The following is a 17,866-nucleotide window of genomic DNA, read 5'->3' as shown; positions in this document are numbered from 1 at the left end:
AAGAACAGCTAACAACAGGTGTACTATAGTTTTTTGGAAGCATAACTTTTCTTTCTCCAGTCTCCATTTTTATTAAAAGCAAATCATGATAGGACTGATTTGTATGCAAAATAACCTTTAGTCTTATTATGCTTGGCCTGATTATTTGCATAAAGGGCAACAATAATAATTATTTTTCACATAGGCTTTTAAATTGGCTTTGATGGAACTCTGTTCCATAAGGAATCTCAGATAATACTTTTTTTTAAAGCTGAGCACAGCCATGGGTTGGTACCCTCAAATACCTATGAGTTAAGTAAATTCCTTTCCTCTTGAGGTCCCAAGGTAACTTGGGGCTCCTGGACCTGTCAGAACATGAGATTCTTTACTTATCACATATCAGGAACCCTGTGCAGGGACTGTATAAACAAGGTATGAGGTCACTTTTCCCAACGGGCTTTTATTGGCTCTATAAGTCAAGTTTGATTTCTTAAAGGAAAGCATGCCATTCCAGTCAAAGCCTTGGTAAAATAACCAGTTTCTCCAATTGTGTCCTGTTACAAAAGAAAACAGATTCTTATTGCATTTAAGCAAATAACCATATTGCCATAAGTTAAGAATACTCACAAATAGTTTCCAAATTCTGGAGAAATCAGATAGAGAGAAACAAATATGCTCCAAATTTTGTTCACAGGAGTATACTTTACTCAATTGTTAAAAGCTGTAAATAGCTCAAAAGAAAAGTTTTCTTAACTCTGAAAAACAAAACAAAGGATCAGCAACGTTTTAAGCAAAAACTAAAAAGATTACTTCAGTTTTCTATTAGTTCAGTCCATGCAGTTAACTCCTGTTCTGTTTGATATTCATGAACGTTTCAGCTCTCCATGAGTATCCTGAAAGTTTTTTTCTCTATTCTAATGTCACAATTTCCAAAGTTATTAGAAACCTGCATTCAAGAGCATCTATTAAAGTCCTAAAGCTGATTATAAGCCACCTTTTGAAGAGGATCAAAACAAGACAATAATCGTCTATGGATGACAAAAACTCTAAGACAGCCATTATTAAAACCACAATTGACTAGGAATTTTAGTTACTTCTGTGGCATACGATAATTTTATGTAACAATTATAATTATTAATAACATACAGTAAGTCTTATCAGAATTAGAGGAGTTTCTCATAATTTTGAAACACATACCAACAATACATTTATACAAATTCAGTGGAAAGAAAGCCAAATACCATTTCATATTCAACAATGCTTCCTATATGATTTTTATACCAAATAAGCAAAATACGTCTCCTTTGGAATTCAGGGCATTAATACAAAAAAAATTAATGTGGACCCAAGTTAGAATTTGACTTTGGAAAGTTTGTCAAATATAAAAAGTTTAAAATGCTTGATATCACAAAATCGGATCACAGGTTCGTTGTAAAATAAGTCATTCATTCCACCAAAGTGATAACTCAAAGATTTCCCAAAAAAGATTAAAACCTTGATTCATTGAGAAAGGAGAGACTTAATATCCCAAATAGTAAGCCCCAATAAAAACAACATGAGGCCAATTAAATTTGTTTTTCAAAATTTTATAAACAACCTATAAAATTTTAATCACCTTGGCCATAAGATATAATTTCCATAAACCCTTTTATAACCTTTATAATCTTCATTAAGGATTGGATTAATGCTCCAAGAAAACCTTGTTAATCTGACACAGGGGCTCATATGCTGCTCTTGCATCAGTGTGCCTTTGACATTAATGGTTAATTTATAGAGAAACTGAACTTATTTTCTCTCTCAAAATCAGCCCTTACAATCTCATGTGCCCACCTCTTCTGCAAGGTCCCTAGACCTTGAGGAACTGAATAGTTTTAATTTCTGCCCGTGTCTTGTGAAGGCAGTTTATTTTGACTGCCATCTTCTACCTGGCCTGAAGATGAGGCTTTCATTGCTGTCAGTGTTTAAGACTTAGCAGGATTTGGTGTACTTTTTAGACCCAGGAGTCGAAGTCCTGTAACTCAGTGGCACAAGGACTTTAAAAGCACATACAGGAAGATATATAGATGTAATAACACTAATTTTAAAAACATTTTTTTAAATCTCAGTTTTTTTCTAAGCAAACCAAAACAGAATAATAATGACACATGAATTATTTCCATAAAACATAAAATCTGTTAGGCCAGTTACCAAAAGGCAATAGAAAAGACCTTCTGCCGTGCATAGAATATTATATTGGAAGAAAACATTTCCTTAGACCTTTAAGAAAACATTTTTAGCATCAGGCCACAATAAACAGTTGGAACTTGAGGGGGAAAAACTTACATGAGCTGAAAATGAGTTGAAGGAGATCATTATTATTATTTTTCCAAGCCTTTTAAAAAAGGGGAGAGAAAATCGAAAATGGGGACACAATAAAAGTTGAAATTTGGGTTAAAAAATTAAAATCTCTTATAATTTATTAAGAGTTCATCAATCCCTTAAGAAAATTTCATTGTTCTAACCAATTCTTTAGTGTATAAGTGTTTGTTAACATCAAAACCCAATCTCTAGAAAAACTATTATAACTAATTTCCCTTTAATTATAGACATCTGGGTAGAAATCACTTATGACATGCTTGGACTTCCTGTTTTATCCTAGTCATCTTTCTTTCCTAAATAATTATTTTATTCTAGGACAAAATTTCCCTACAAGATTCTTTCTTATTAAAATTATTGTCCTTTTAATATTTCTTGCCAAGAATACCTCTTTGTATTTGTAACTTTCTTTACATTGTTCTTATTCATGGATTACCATTACCTAATTTCACGAATAACTCTTAAATAAACTTTGAATCAGACAAAAACTATTTTCCTTTAAATAAGAACACATTTCTTGTTTTTGGAAAAATGTTTTCCTATAATTAAAAAAAAAGGAAATGACCCAGAGATTTAATGGATATCTATTATTTAGCTTAATATAACTTTAGATTTTAAATTATATGACAAGATTATCTACAAGCATTTATTCTATTACATTTACCTAATACATTAATTTTTAAAAATAGTTTACTCAGATTACTTAACAAAACTGTGATAGTTATCATTTAAAATTATTATATCATTAAAAATTATTTAATGAATTTCAGGTTTTCCTAAGTAAGGACCTTAAGGTTAGATAATTGGTTTGGTTTTTTTGTTTATTTGTTTTTGCCAATAGCTCAGGACTTAACTGTTTTCATTAATTGAACAAAAAACCTGCCTTATTTATTAAATTTTACATAAACAAAGATAATTCTCTTTTGAGCTGCATTCATAGCTTTATAACCCTCATGTCAAATTTTGACATTTAATAGAGATAAATAATATAAGTTGACAATCCTTAAGTCGTTTCTAATTCTACTCCACCAAAATTTTTAAACCAACATATTTATTAAAGATTTACTTAAGTAATGTGAACTTGAAAAAGCATTTGGCTTAACATCTATTTTTTTGATAAAGTAAGCATTTCTAAAGACAATTAGAGCATTTTACACATTTTTAGTGGTGAAACATCATATACACGACAGATGAACAGACAGACATATTAGACCCACAGATAGAAGTAGACCTTACAGATTCATTACTGGAAAAGGGTCCCCAACCAGACCCTAAGAGAGGGTTCTTCTTGGATCTTGCACAGGAAAGAATTTGGGGCGAGTCCATACAGCTAAGTGAAATCAAGTTTCTTAGGAAAGTAAAGGAAGAGAATGGTGACTCCACAGGCAGAGCAGCCCCAAGGACTGCTGGTTGATCATTTTTATGGTTATTTCTTGATTATACACTAGACAAGGGGTGGATTATTCATGAGTTTTCTGCAAAAGGGGTGGACAATTCTTGAAACTGAGAGTTCCTCCCCTTTTTAGACCATATAGGGTAACTTCCTGATATTGCCATGGCATCTGTTAACTGTCATGGCACTGGGGGAAATGCCTTTCAGCATGCAAATACATTATAACTATTATATAATGAGCCATGAGGACAACCAGGTCACTCTCGTCACTCTCTTAGTTTTGGTGGGTTTTGGCCAGCTTCTTTACCATAGTCTGTTTTATCAGCAAGGTCTTTATGACATGTATCTTGTGCCAACCTCCTATCTCATCCTGTGACTGAGAATGCCTAACCTCCTGGGAATGCAGCCCAGAAGGTCTCAGCTTTATTTCACCCAGCCCCTATTTAAGATGGAATCACTCTGGTTCAAATGCCTCTGACATATATCCCCACTCCCTTTAATGAGAGAACCCTTAATCTCAAGGGTTGTTGAGAGCTGAAGATTCATCTTCTATAACTTCTTCAGGCTGAATAGGGGCAATGATATTCCTGCCTAACTATTAGGTTCTCTTATATTTGGCGTAGAGAGAAGCTCAGTCAGAAAGTGTCAATATGATGAGGGCCATTCATGATTCTGAGTTCTGATAAGTAATATCTGGAAGATTAATAAGTGTTCAATTTAAGAAAACATTAAGTAAACTTACCTTGCATTCCTGCAAAGAGTATAACAGCAAATATATTCCACAACAGTAAAGCAAAATAAGCAAAATTATCCCAAGTAAACTAAATAAGAAGGTATTCCATGAACTGGGCAGCTGTTGGAACCAAGCTGATATGAAGTTGCTATATGCGTTATACATTTCAATATGTGCCCAGAATTTAAATATTAATCCAGATTTTTATATTACTCATCCTTCTTGTTTATTCTGAGCAGCAGCCAGAGATCACTGCTTGGGTCACAGGAATAAGCAGCATTAGTCTAGATTGCAGAAAAAAATCTCAAAAACAACAGACGAGACTAGAATCTAATAACAGGTGTACCATAGTTTTCGAAACAAAATTTTCTCTCTCTGGTCTCCTATTTTTACGAAAGACAAATCATGGTAAGACTGGTTTGTTTTATTGTACTTGGCCTGATTATTTGCATGAAGGGCAGCAAGAATAATTATTTTTTTACATAGGCTTTTTAAATTGACTTTGATGGAACTCTGTTCCATGGAAGGAATCTCAGATAAGACTTTTTAAAAGCTGAGCCCAGCCATGGCTTTGTACCATCAAATACCTATGAGTTGGGTAAATTCCTCTCCTTTGAGGTCCCAAGATAACTTAGGGTTTCTGAGCCTGTCAGAAAGTGATATTCTTTGTTTACAACAGGTCAGCAACCCTGTACAGGGACTGCGTAGACAAGGTAGGAGGCCAGTTTTCCCAAGGGGCTTTTATTGGCTCTACAAGTCAAGTTTGATGCCTTAAAGGAAAGCACTCCATTCCAGTCAAAGCCTTGGTAAAATAACCAGTTTCTCCAGTTGTGTCCTGTTACAAAAGAAAACAGATTCTGACTGGGCATGGTGGCTCACACCTGTAATCCCACCACTTTGGGAGGCCGAGGTGGGTGTATCACCTGAGGTCAGGAGTTCAAGACCAGTCTGGCTAACATGGCAAAACCCCATCTCTACTAAAAATACAAAAATTAGCCAAGTGTAGTGGCGTGTGCCTGTAATCCCAGCTACTTGGGAGGCTGAGGCAGGAGAATAGCTTGAATCTGGGAGGCAGAGGTTGCAGTGAGCTGAGATTGCGCCACTGCACTCCAGCCTGGGCAACAGAGTAAGACTCCATCTCAAAAAATAAAAAAAAGACAAAGAAAAGAAAATAGATTATTATTGCACTTAAGCAAATAACTATATTACCATAAGTTAAGAGTACTTGGCTGGCTCACACTTTGGCTCGGCTTCCCAAAATCCCAGCACTTTGGGAGGCCAAGGTGGGCAGATCACCTGAGGTCAGGAGTTTGAGACCAGTCTGGCCAACATGGTGAAACCCTGTCTCTACTGAAAATACAAAAATTAGCTGGGTGTGGTGATGGATGACTGTGATCTCAGCTACTCAGGAGGCTGAGGCTGGAGAATCACTTGAACCTCTGAGATGGAGGTTGCAGTGAGCTGAGATCATTCCACTGCACTCCAGCCTGGGTGGCAGAGTGAGACTCTGTCTCCAAAAAAAAAAGAAAAAAAAAGAATATTAACAAATAGTTTCCAAATTCTGGAGAAATCAGGTAGAAAGAAACAAATATGGTCCAAATTTTATTCACAGGAATATATTTTACCCAATCGTTAAAAGTTGTAAATAGTTCAAATATTTTCTTGACTTTGAAAAATGAAACAGAATCAGCAGCGTTTTAGGCAAAAAGTAAAAAAAAAATTACTTTATTCCTTTATTAGTTCAGTCCAGGCAGTTAACTCCTGTTCTGCTTGATATTCATGAATATTCCAGCTCTCCATGAGAGTCCTGAAAGTTTTTTCCCCTATTCTAATGTTGCAATCGCCAAAGTTATCAGAAACCTGCATTCAAGTATAGCTGTCAAAGTTCTATAGCTGATTATAAACCACCTTTGAAGAGGATCAAAACAAGACAACAATTGTCTATAGATGACAAAATGTCTTAGAGCAGCCACAGTCAAAAAAAGAAATTTGGTTACCTCTGTGGCATACAATAATTTAACATAACAATCGTAATTATTACTGATAATGAACACTAAATCATAGAATTATAGGAGTATCCCATAATTTTGGAACACATACCAATAACACATTTATACAAATACAGCCCAAAGAAGGCCAAACACTATTTCATATTTGATAATATTTCCTGTATGATTTTTATACCAAATAAGCCAAATTTCTCCATTGCATTAGTATACTATTAATGTCAATCCAAATTTTAAATAAAACCTTATAGACAAATCTATTTGGTCTTAGTCAGTTTAACTGACTAAGGTAAAGTCTTACCTAAAGACTAAGGTAAGATTATTATAAACCTTCCATAACCCTTTACAATATTTGTGAAAGAGCAGATCAGTGCTCTAAAAAAACTCTGTTGTACTTTTACTCCAATGTTTAATTTACAAAAAAACTGAGTACTCCTTTAACTTTAGCCAATATATTCACATACTTAATTTATTTCACAAGATAAATTTTTCAGAAACCTTCTACAACCTGCTCAAAACTTCAGCTTCTCCCTATCTAATTTGAAACAATCCTTTAACCCTTTAATCTAGGGGAAAAAATCCACATTCCCATTCCCATGCCTTTTCATAATCTTTACCAAAAACACATTTCACTTTCCTTACACACCCTGTATGTAAAACTGTTTTTTCAGTATTCTCAAGTACATGTTACACATTGTTAACTCTTAGTAACTTTTGGTGAAAAACCTGGTTAGTAAACGATTCTAATTATGAACTAGGTGTGGAGCCTAGAGCAGCCAATTTTGAGCTTGCAAAGTCTTTTAATTTCTAGAAAAAATTAAAAAGTCAAGATAATTTTTAGAGCTAACCATAACATGAACCCCAAAATTCTTGTCCTCTAGAAGGCAGATACTAAGAGAAAGCATGGCCTGGGTGGTAACAAGGTCAAGCTCCCAAGGACATACAAGACAAGAGGGAAAGCTCATTCGTTTTTTGGTTTTTTGTTTTTTTTTAAAAGACCTGCAGTAAACTTTGCAACTGACCAGTTTGCTGGGCTGGCTTGAACAGCAGGCTTATAGGGTTCCTAGACCCACATTCTATTGTAAGGTACCCCTCTTTTATGACAGAACACAGAAAGACAAATTCATAGCACAAGGCACAGATTTGATACAGCTTAAGACTGGCCGTATAAATCCTTTTTCCCATGAATCAAAACTTTGCAGAGTAGATAAGCAGTAAATTTTACCATTCATTCAACCAGTTTGCATAGTGAGAAAGAGGCCAGCAGTGTGACTGGTAAGAAACCCTTACCCTTTTGCCAGCATGTCAGGCTCCTGGGTTTCCTATCCCTGAGCTGACCTAGTGACCCAGCTCACCCACCATACCCCTGGGGGCTAAGCCACAACGCAAAGGAAAATCATAAAACTACAGGCAAAATCCTCTCAATTTTGCAAATGGCTGCCCAACCGGCTGCCTGGGGGAACAGAATTAACATTTTCTATTCCAGTCAGAGCAAAATACCTGTGACAAAACACAGACATTAGCCACTCCACTTAGGACCCAATATTGAACTGGCAAGACTCAAACTTGTCCCCAGTTAGACTCGTCACCTTTGATCCATTCAAAGTGTGGTGGAATGATCTTCTACCAGGGTTTTCAACATGTGGTCTCTGGGCAAAATTGTTACCCTGAGTAACAGAAAAGATAACAAAGAGAAAGGTGAGAAAGAGAGAGAAAAGCATTGCCTGTGGCTGGGTGGGGAAGGCGAGGCACTCAGGGAGGCCAGAGAAAGACCCCCCCCCACCATTGCACTGAATCAAAAAGTTCAGGTGGCTGCTTGTCAGCCACAAAGGGATCTTTTCCAGCAGTCCCATCCACTCTCAAGTTTCTTCCATCAGGGAGGAAAAGGCTCCCAATGTCACATGATCCTGTACATGCCTAATCCTGTCACCCACAGCCATCAGCAAAGAGCGCAAGACAGATTAATCCAAAGAGAATATTATATAACACCCCATAGTGCTGAACCCATTCTTAGCAGAGAGGGATTTTACTGGGGGGAGGGGGCGGTTTCTAACCCCTTAATTCTTAGAAAGGACTCCAACCTTCCTAAGTTGGGCTTCCAACCCCAGTTTGGTCAGGTGTCTTTGCCCTTATTAAGAGGGGCCTTTAACCCCACTCTGTCTTAGAAGAAACTCTAACTCCCGTAAGTTGGGCCTGTAACCCAATCCCATCGTTTACCCAGATACCCCACCACTTACCCAAAGTCAGCTGATTGGTGCTGCAACCTAATTCCTTTGGGTGGGTGGGTTGGTGGGGGTCTACTCAGTATCACCTCTTCGAAGTTTGCCAGGAAGATGTTACCAGAAAGGGGTCCCAATCTAGACCCCAAGAAAGGATTTGGATCTCACCCAAGAAAGAACTTGGGGCAAGTCCATAAAGTAAAAGCAAGTTTATTAGGAAAGTAGAGGAAGAATGAATGGCTACTCCATAGGTAGAGCAGCAGCATGGGCTGCTGTACTGATGATACTTATTGCTACTTTTTGATTATATGCTAAACAAGGGGTGCGTTATTCATGAGTTTTCCAGGAAAGGGGTGGGCAATTCCCAGAACTGAGAGTTCGTCTCCTTTTTAAATCATACCCTGTATGATCTAAAAAGGAGTAACTTCCTGATGTTGCCATGGCATTCATAAACCATCATGGTGCTGGTGGGAGTGTCTCTTAGCATGCTAATGCATGCTAAGCAGTGAGGATGACCAGAGGTCACTTTCATTGCCATCTTGGTTTTGGTGAGTTTTGGCTGGCTTCTTTGCCACATCCTGTTTTATCAGCAAGGTCTTTATGACCCGTATCTTGTGTTGACCTCCTATCTTATCCCGTGACTTAGAATGTCTAACATCCTGGCAATGCAGCCCAGTAGGTGTTAGCCTTATCTCACCCAGCCCATATTCAAAATGGAGTTGCTCTGATTCAAACACCTCTGACAGTTTGAGTCATATAGATAGCTCAAGCTTGTACCAAGTGGCCATAGAAGATTTCCAAAGGCCAGGGCCACCTCCATTCAGAGTCCCTTATGTTGGTCACCAAATTTATTAACCCAAAATATCTGAGACAGGTCTCCATCAATTTAGAAAGTTTATTTTGCCAAAGTTAAGGATGCATGCCCATAACACAGCCTCAGGAGGTCCTGATGATATATCCTGAAGGTAGTCAGGGAACAGCTTGGTTTCATACATTTTAGGGAGACATAAGACATCAATCAATATATGTAAGATGTACATTGGTTCTGTCCAGAAAGGTGAGGAAAGGGGGAGGGGGTTTCCAGGTCATAAGTAGGTGAGAGACAAATGGTTGCATTGAGTTTCTGATTAGCCTTTCCAAAGGAGGCAATCAGATATGCATTTATTTCAGTGAGCAGAGGGATGACTGAATAGAATTGGAGGCAGGTTTGCCTTAAGCAATTTCCAGCTTGACTTTTTTCTTTAGTGTAGTGATTTGGGGGTCCCAAGAGTTATTTTCCTTTCACAGCAGCAACACTGTGGGTCTACCTGAGGTCAGGCAAAGCACCATGTGGGATTTAGGGTTTGCCTGATACAGACAGGGAAGAACATTCTAGATAGAGGAAACAGAGTATGCAAACAGAGTTGTGAAAAATCAGGCATGTTTGGCAAACTGCTAAATGTCTTTGTTACTGAATTAGTAAGTATGTGTGTGTGGGTGTGTTTGTGTAAGTGTGTGTTTGTGGGCCAGGTTGGAAAAGGCTTGTGTGTCATGCACTGAAGGTTTCATTTGGTCCCATAGCCAGTGAGATGGGCTTTTAAGCAGGAGAATGGCATGGTCAGCTCTGACATGTAGGAAGACAACTCTAGTGGCTGTAGGTTGGAAGGCTGGAGGCAGGGAGGACAGTTAGGAGCACTTACAGTAGTCCCAGAAATTGCAAAGGACATCAGTCTTAAGGTGGGCCCAGCTCAACAGTGACAGGGCTTATGGGCACTAGAAAAGATACCAGCTGTAAATGGTTCAGTTGATTGACAGATGCAGAAGACTGAAAATTCCTCAGTGCTGGAAGTCATCCCTGGGGCTTCCACACGAGGCCTTTTCCAGCAGGACTCAAGCTGCATGTTCAGGAAGATCATTAGGAAGTGGTCAAAGAGATTTTTTTTCTTTTCTTTCAAAGAAACAGTAAAACATGTAAGAAATGCTCTTAAACCACTGGGTCTCTTGGCAAGTGTAACTTCCGGTCAGAGAGGTGCACCACGCAGGGGTATTAGGTGGAGAAAGGATATTTCTTTATTTCCCTTTAGCTGAAGAAATTTCTCTAATGCTTTTATACCAGAATTTTTTTTTCTGCAATTAATCTGCCACCTCGTGGCCTAATGAGAAATTTCAATGTTCATAGCTTGGAGAGGGAGGATTGAAGAAGCAGTCTCCCTCTGCTTCTTCTATTCTTGAAAGAAGCACTCTTTCACTTAATAGAAACATCGACATACTACTGACTGCCAGTACAGGAGTGCTTTCCTGTAACTATATAATGCCTTTCTTACCTGCTATTCAAAGGGTGTTTTGTGATTTCCCAGAAACTCAAAAAATAATGAGGAAGTGCTCGACTCACTGACACTTCATATATGTGTATGCTTTTGACTCCACAAAATGAAAACTAGAATATGGTTCTTGTATTTTAATGGGAAAAGAAAATGTCCTAAAAGCTATATAGCTTTATAAGATTAATTTCAACTTCTAAAATATTGCTTAAAATAATAAAGTGAATTTGCAAACATAGATAAAACCTGGACACTGAGCAACACCCATTAAGCTAAAATGAAAAATGAACACAAGCAGATTGATGGGACTGCTTTTCGGTGGCTGAGTCATAAACCTATATGTAATAATTGATCTTCTTGAGAAACTGTAAGGGCTGCTTTTGTGAGAGATGGGTGATCTTTGAATCAGATCACTTCTTAGATTCTACACAGATCAAATAAGCCATCCTGAAATGTGTCCCTAAGTCAGGAGTGCAGTGCAGCAAGAAGGGTAAGAAGACCAGCGCTGGGTGGGACTGTCACCTGCTGGGTCAGGCCTTCAACCTTTTAGTTGCTGGATAATAATAGGGAGGTGGGGAGGGGAGTCCCAGAGAAGGATGGGGGAGGGGCACTAGAAAGCCAGATGAGTGCAGATGCCTGTTGCTCTTAGTTCAATCTATTCTGGCCCTCAGAAAGACTGTCTAAAGAAGATGTCTTTTAATAGGTACATTCGCCTAGTACAATAGAGTATAAAATCATTAACATGAGATGTTGTCAGAGTTTATTTTTGCTCTTTTGTGAAGCAGCGGTGTGCAAAGCAAATTAAAAGCATAAATACAACTTTAAAAGAATATTTAAACCATGTAGGTACTAATGGATTTCCCTAAGTTTCCATTTCCATATCTTTCTGTAATGATTTTCCTAAGTTTCCATTTCTGTAATTCTGACTATACAACCGTCATTAATTCTTTAAAAAAGTCAATCATTTTGTTTTCTAGATCCACACATATTGTTCGCACATAGTGTTAATTTAGTGTCCTCCTTTCTAATATTAATACTTAGAATTTATTATATATCTTAAGTAATTGACAGGTAAACTTCTGAATAGAAAACTATTTCTTATAGGATTTACTTGGTAACCATTTGTTAGCAACAAGTCTCAATGACTCTTTCATATAAGAAAGAAATGCAATGTCTTTGAAACTTTGTATGCTTCTGACTTTTTAAAACTGATTTAAAATACTGGCTTCTCCCAGTCCATATTTTATTATTATTGTTATTGTTACCATTTATTTTATTGGCAATGTATCAAAGAAAGTGAGAGCCAGAAGAAAACTGAAAGGTAACTGAGTATACCTAGTTGCTATTTGAGTCAACTCATGTCCTGAAAACCTAGTTTGATATTGATCCACATTGATGGAGAGGTAAAGGAAACCAACTAATCTATGCAGGATCATGTGGAGAGTGTGTGTTACCCAAATCATATGGAAACAAAAGTGATCACTCTTGGATCCTTCCAGAGAGAGAAGCTGATGCAGCAGGCATGGCTGCAGGGTCAACCAAGATGGCAGACACTAGAGTCCAGAAGGCAGGGATGAAGGTAGGTGGGGCTGTCACAAGTAAACAGAGGGAAAGAACAGTGTACACCCAGGAGAGAGAACCAAGGATCACATGGTTTAGCCTTGGGAAGGACGCCAGATTAAGTACATGACCCAATCTCATTGGGAGATTCTTTCAGAGCCCACATCTCATTGGGAGGATGGGGGCTGTGGGAAAGGATTGTGCTGGTGAGGGAGGAAGTCGCACAACTTCTGTTTTCAGCCATGTAAATGAAGTTAAAATTGGGTGGTGACCTGAAAAGTGGTAGAACAGTAGTTCTCCACCTTAGCTGCATATGAGAATTACTTGGGGAGCTGTGAAAAATCCTAATGCACAGATTCCTCATCTGACTCTGAGAGTGGGACCCAGGCATCCTATCTTTTAGAGCTGTGTAGGTGATTTCAATGTATAGTGACAGTTGCAAATCACTAGTGTAGAAAACATACTTGTGAGATTTCTAGCCCTGAGCAGACAGAAAGGCTATATGACCTCAGAAGAGGAGATGAGACCTAGCTATTGGCCTGCCTTTCTCAGCTCCATAGGAAAAAAGTATTCTAACTTGGAGGCTCAGCTTTCAGTAGCACTTGAATAATTCTGACCAGGCCCAGGGCTATATTAGGAGCTCAGTTCTCATCAGCTGGTGGGGAAGCTGGAATTAATTTTGCTGCCCTCAACAGACAATTCTACCTCTGGGCAGCCCCATTCTCAGAGAGCTGTAACCTTTCCTTCTGCCTCCTGACTTTCAGATTTTGGGTTTCATTCCTCTACCTGCTCAACTAGAACTATGCTAAGCATTTCAGCCAACTGTGCTGGGCCTCCCCTCCTCCCTAGAGCTGGACTGTGACCCCTTAATCATGGCTGCTGGCTAAGGGCTGGCCTGCATCCTGGTGGATCTCACCATCTTGAACACCTATGGTATCAATTCTAGCATGGAAAGAGTTGAGATCATAGACCTCATAGGGGACAATGGGACTTGAACTGCTGGTCCTCTCTCACTGGTGCCAGTCTTATGACTGGGTTACTTTCTGGAGACTGAACATCCCAGTTGTTGGCCACCTCTTCTTTCCCATTGTCCACTGTTGCCTCAACACTGAAGACAAATGGTCAGAGCTCAAGCAGCCAGATCAAAATTGTGCCACCCCACTGGTAGGAGGATAACATCTGCTCACTCCTCAGGGAATTCAGATGTTTTGGAGATTGAGAAGTCTGTTGAGAATCTACTTAACACATAGTATTCCTCCATGCACCCATCACCTGGAATCATCAAGAAGGCTTCTGAAGGAAAGAAAGGGATGGGGTAACAAGACGTGGGTTATGAAGGTATTTGGAAGAATTGGAAAGGAGAGGGGGGCTCAGCTTAGAGAACTGTTTACAGCAACATTGGCAAAAGCATGGCAGTCGAGGCTCTGCTGCATCTTCCCATACCCACAGCACATGTCACCCATCAACTTCAACATCCTCACCTGCTGCACTTGGCCTGGGCCTTAAACCTCTCCATCTAGCTTTCCAGGTTTCGCTGCCAATGAATCAGAAAACCATCAGCCATCCTGGGTCTAAATGAAGAAGCATATTCCTTCCTCAGGGCCACCAACACAGTATGGGCGTTCATGGTTGAGAGGAGGTCAGAACAGGAAACCAGAGAAGAAGCCTGTGCTACGGAGAAGTAAACTCATTTCTTAAGGTCTTGTAGTAGAATTTAATACTTTCTTTCTTTAATTATGCCCAATTCACACAATTCTTTTTTGCTCTCTAATTCCTCATTTTCCCCAGTGCCATTTCCCTTAAGTGTGGTATCTCTCATCATCCTCCTAACCCCTCTTTCTTTTCTTTTAATTGACTAGTGTGCTATTGAAGTGAAAATAAAAATGGTTGCCTGGAAGCCCCTCCTGACCCCAGGCAACCCGCCAAGTTGAGACCAAGGACAGATAAGGCAACCGGGGAGTCATGTGACTCAGGAGTGCCTCACCGTGCTGAGTAGCCATTTGTCCCCATTTGAATTTAATTTGTGATCGTTTTCCAGCCCCTGCAAATACTTTAGATTCTGCAGGCACCAAATGTTCCCTGGCATGTCAAACAAAAACACAAGAATAGAATAGAAGGTTGACATTTCACCCAACCCTATGGAACAGAAAAGAAAAATATTAGAAGCTGAAAGATTGCTTTCAGTGCATGCAGTTCTGGGAAGGTTAAATCAGATTAAATGTTCTTACCATCCCTTTAAAATCTACCCAAGTACAGCATGGTTTCTATTCCTGATTAAAGCTCGTCCCATATCTCCAGCTGTTGGCAAAACACTTGGAAGCACTTGAATATTCTATTGTTACCTATGCATGTTATCACTCTTCTCCTAGTCACCCCAAATTGAAACCTCAGAGCCATCATTGACATTCTTTTCTCCTTATTCTGTGGCATCTAACTGCCTCAATGTCCAACAGATTCTCCTCTCAAAATGTCTGTAGATCAACTATCCTTATTGCTTCATCCTTAGATTACTGCATCCACTTGATCTGTCAGCCTCCAGCTTCAACTCCCTCCATTGCTAGACCAATAGTCCTAAAACTCAATTTTCCCCTTTCTAATACCCCTTTCAATAATCTCCCATGGATTCCCAAGCCAACATACAAAGCCTAAAACTCCTTAGGCTGTTATGCAAACCCTCAATAATAGACGACCGTATTTCCTATCTTCATTATTCCTAATGAGAAAAGGAAGGAACTCTTATCTGAGGAATTCAAATCCTTTTAAATGATTGGGCCCAGAGAGGCATTCAAATGAGACAGCAATTGTGTCCTGCTCCTGTCCCTGTGCCCTTTGAACTCTGTATTCACCTCTTGAAATTGCTTGCTATTGCCACAAGTGGCTCTAAATTAACCTCATAATGCTGCACCAGACACTGTAACTCACACACTATACCTTAACAGCGTGAAGCTAATCAATTGCTTATGTTATTTTAATATAAATTCTTGGTAAACGACTCAAGAACTGCTTCTTCTTTCCCTTCAACGATCCACATGTAACTGCTGCTAATCAGAGATTATGTTGAAGGCAACTTGAATCTGTGCTTTCAGGTTGCAATCCTTGAGCCTGGCCCAAATAAACTCTCTATTTATATTAATTTTGCCTCAACTTCTTCCTTTTAGGTTACCACTGACTATTTCCTAACAGTACACATGTGCTCCAAAAATCATGTTTTCACCCAAAGTGAGTCCCTTGTTAGGTACTTAAGTGGCCTTTTGGTTTGTTTTCCTTTTAGCCTCTAGCAGAGGGTCCAGGGAGACCCCTAAAGTTCTGGGTGTTTCTAGGAACACTTCCCAATCCTCACCTCACCACTACCATTGTTATTCATGGTTTCAAAAGGAAACAGACCAATAGAAATATATATATATATGGAGAGATAACTAGATATGTAGACAAAAGGGGATTTATTATGGGAATTGGCTGCTGTAATTACAGAGGCTGAGAAATCCCATGATGTGTCTGCAAGCTGGAGAACTAGGGAAGCTGGTGGCGTAGCGCAGTCCAAGTCTGAAGGCCTGAGACCCAAACGGTCACTGGTGCAAATCCTGAAGTCTGAAGGCTGGAGAACCTGGAGTTCTGATATTCAAGGGCATGAGAAGAGTGTCTCTGCTCCAGAAGAGAGTCAATTCACTTCTCCTTTGCCTTTTTTGTTCTATCCAGGCCCTCAGTCAATTGGATGGTGCCTGCCCACATTGGGTGAGGGTGGATCTTCTTCACTCAGTCCATTGATTAAGATCCCAATCTCTTCCAGAAATACCTTCACAGACACACCCAGAAATATGCTTTATTAGCATATTAGTCTGTTCTCATGCTGCTGGTAAAGATATTATCTGAGATGGGTAATTTATAAAGAAAAGAGATTTAACTGACTCACAGTTCCATATGGCTGGGAGGCCTCACAATCATGGTGAAAGGCAAGGAGGAGCAAAGCCATCTTACATGGAGGCAGGCAATGAGAGAGCTTGTGCAAGGGAGCTCCCATTTATAAAACCCTCAGATCTCGTGAGACTTATTCACTACCATGAGAACAGCATGGGGAAGATCGCCCCCATGATTCAATTACCTCCCACTGGATCCCTCTCATGACACATGGGAATTATGGGAACAAAAATTCAGTATGAGGTTGGGGTGGGGACACAGCAAAACCATATCAATTAGCTATCTGGGTATCCCTTAATCCTGTTAAGCTGGTACCTAAAACTAACCATCACAACCATCAGGCTATTTTTATCCTTTCTTTTAGCAGTGTTTGTGGCTTTTCCTTCAAAAATCCCAGGTTTCCTTGTTTATCCTTCATGTTAGTCTGTTTTCACACTGCTGATAAAGACATACCCCAGACTGGGCAATTTATAAAACAAACAGGTTTAATAGGGACTTACAGTTCCACATGGCTGAGGAAACTTCGCAGTCATGTCATATGGATGGCAGCAGGCAAAGAGAGAGCTAGCTTGTACAGGGGAACTACTTATTTTAAAATCATCAGATCTCGTGAGACTTATTCTTCACTATCATAAGGATAGCATGGGAAAGACTTGCCTTCATGATTCAGTTACCTTCCACCAGGTCCTTCCCACAACACATGGGAATTCAAGATGAGATTTGGGTGGGAACACAGGCAAATCATATCATCCTTCATCTCCCAGATTCTAATATCCATAGGACCCTTTTGGAACTCCTTATTCATCAGCAGCGAAATTTCTTTATGCCTGGCTTCTCTTCTGAACATTTCCTTTCTCTTCTTTCTCTCCCTGAAAGTTGACTCTCCCCTGAGGATACAGCTGCCCTTGCAGCTTTCTCAAATTGTGGCTTCTTTCTCGTCCACATTCCTCTGGTCAACTGGTTAGTGTCCACCTTGTTCTTTACTGCTTCTAGAGCATTCCCTCTCCTTCTTTAAAAGTATCCACATGTGATATTATGTCATTATATTGTGCTACCTGCTCCTGTTCCTTGTGACAGTCACCTACCAACCCACTGGTTACATTCCATCATTCCTTGAAAATTTTATCTCCTGACTGATTGTCTCATTCCCCATTTTTTTCCTGTTATGATTCTTGATTATGTCAATATAATTAATCCTCCCAATATAGTGACTCTTCAGTTCCTTGACCTCATCTGCTCCAAAGGTCACACTATCGTTCTCATTTTTAGCAATAACTTTTTTTTTTTGAGACGGAGTCTTACTGAGACAGAGTCATACCCTGTTGGCCAGGCTGGAGTGCAGTGGTACAATCTCGGCTCACTGCAACCTCTACCTTCCGGGTTCAAGCAATTCTTCTGCCTCAGCC

The 17,866-nt window shown here is 39.3% G+C and overlaps 1 long non-coding RNA gene across 1 annotated transcript in view; it reads right to left on the bottom strand.

The window, feature by feature from the left end:
• Positions 1–2,991: 2,991 nt before the first annotated feature.
• The window catches only part of LOC139362767 (uncharacterized), a 38,446-nt gene continuing 23,571 nt past the window's right edge, over positions 2,992–17,866 (bottom strand). Inside the window, exon 3 of the long non-coding RNA XR_011622044.1 lies at positions 2,992–16,338. This is a non-coding gene — a long non-coding RNA (uncharacterized lncRNA). The remainder of the gene's footprint in view (positions 16,339–17,866) is intronic.

The sequence above is a fragment of the Macaca nemestrina genome, chromosome 4 (assembly GCF_043159975.1).
Source record: "Macaca nemestrina isolate mMacNem1 chromosome 4, mMacNem.hap1, whole genome shotgun sequence".
Taxonomy (NCBI): Eukaryota; Metazoa; Chordata; class Mammalia; order Primates; family Cercopithecidae; genus Macaca; species Macaca nemestrina.
Note: the sequence above shows the minus strand (reverse complement) of the source record. Positions and strands in the feature narration are given on the sequence as shown.